Here is a 1,965-nt window from a genome sequence, read left to right on the forward strand (position 1 = left end):
GAAATATGTGTGGAAAATACAGTGGGCTATGAATGACGTCATAGAATTGTCGGTCGTATTGCCTTCTTGCGTCAATATTTCGCCGCCTTAAGGCGGCGAGCTGGCAGAAACGTTAGCACGCCGGGCGAAATGCTTAGCGGTATTTCGTCTGCCGTTACGTTCTGAGTTCAAATTCCGCCGAGGTCGACTTTGCCTTTCATCCTTTCTGTGTCGATAAATTAAGTACCAGTTACGCACTGGGGTCGATGTAATCAACTTAATCCCTTTGTCTGTCCTTGTTTGTCCCCTCTATGTTTAGCCCCTTGTGGGCAATAAAGAAATAAGAAACGTTAGCTGGGTGAAACGCTTAGCAGTATTTGACAAACTTTGACAAGGCTAAAAACTGTAGTCAATCACTCAATAAATAAATAAATAAATAAATAGTTAGATAAAACTGGTTGTATGAGTGAAAAAAAGGGAGAAATGTGAAGAAATAACTAATGAACAAAAGAGTGGATTAAAGAAAGAAAGAAGAAAGCTAAATTTCTAGACGAACAAGCCAAATGTTAAGATTAACTTAGATAATGCCTATCTTAGATTAATAGCTAAACATTATCCCAGACAACCAACGTAGGAAAATTGTTTAATAGGCATAAGAAGTGCATCGACACTTCGCTGATTCTGATCCGTGTGGTTAATAGAAGGTATATTGCGGAGGTGAAGTAAATCATATCTTAGATGTTCATGCAGATAAAGTACCACATGTCCATTTTCGCCGCTAATAAAAAAAAAATTATCCTTCAAGAATTCTTGCATGTTAGGATTATATACGAACACCATGAGATATTCAGTCTGTGTATGCATGAGTGGAACTATATTCTTTGGTATTGGACACATTCACTTAAAATCCAACAATGTGTTTGTCTGAAGTTAACGAAGTAGACTCCAAGACAACTTTGGTCGTCAAGCTTTTATACATTACTATCTCGGTCATCTGCACATGGGAAGGTGAGTGAACAGTTGTTTCTAACATAGGCAAATGGTCAAATATTTTAAGAAAAAGGGGTTAGTCAATTATATCGACCCAGTTCTTAACTGCTATCGAATTTTATCGACACTGGAGGGATGAACTTAGCTTCAGTGGGATTTGAACTCAGAATGTAAAAAAGCTGGAAGAAATACTGCAAAATATTTCGTACGATGCTTTAATGATTTTGCCAGTCCACCACTCCATATTCAATAACGGTGATAAGCCGATAAACCGAACGTGGAGGTCGACTTGCTAGAAATAGCAGCCAAATACCTTGCAAATCACACTATTCGTTTGAGAAAAAAACACACGGGAAACATACAGGATGGTTACGAATTGAATGCTTTTGATCACAGGTCTCCTCAATCAGTGCTGACCTAAGGCTAGGCAACAAAATCGCTATGATGATAGTTTCTTTTCAACTACGTGTAAAGTTCATGGAAAGAAAAAAATGGAAAATAACAATTTGATTTCTAGATTACTATGTATACATATATATGTTCAGCCCACTGTCATGTCAGCTGCCAAGAAGTTTAGCTATCTCTTCCGTGCTCCGACACTTGCATCTGAGAGTACATTGTATCTTTATGAGGCCACCACTCGACTTTGTATTGAATATTGTTGTCATTTTTGGGCTGGTAACTACTCTGAGTGTCGACATTTGCTTAACTGAATTCAGAATTCGGTTAACATGGTGCTCCTATTCTTTCTACTAAGTTGAAGTTTTGGGACCATCGCTGAAATATATCTTCGTTGTGCTTTTTTCGATATCTATATTTATAAAACAAAGGATATGTGTGTGTGTGTGTGTGTGTGTGTGTGTGTGTGTGTGTGTGTGTGTGTGTGTGTGTGTGTAGTAGTAGTAGTAGTAGTAGTAGTACATATATACAAACTATGCCAATTTAATCCCGAGCAACGCCGGGTATCTCTGCTAGTATATTAATATTTCTGATAAA

At 37.8% G+C, this 1,965-nt stretch overlaps 1 protein-coding gene across 1 annotated transcript in view; it reads right to left on the reverse strand.

Moving 5' to 3' along the window:
- Nucleotides 1–1,965, reverse strand: part of LOC106876258 (uncharacterized) — a 103,153-nt gene that overhangs the window by 14,662 nt on the left and 86,526 nt on the right. The window lies entirely within an intron of this gene.

This window comes from Octopus bimaculoides, chromosome 14 (genome assembly GCF_001194135.2).
Source record: "Octopus bimaculoides isolate UCB-OBI-ISO-001 chromosome 14, ASM119413v2, whole genome shotgun sequence".
NCBI lineage: Eukaryota > Metazoa > Mollusca > Cephalopoda > Octopoda > Octopodidae > Octopus > Octopus bimaculoides.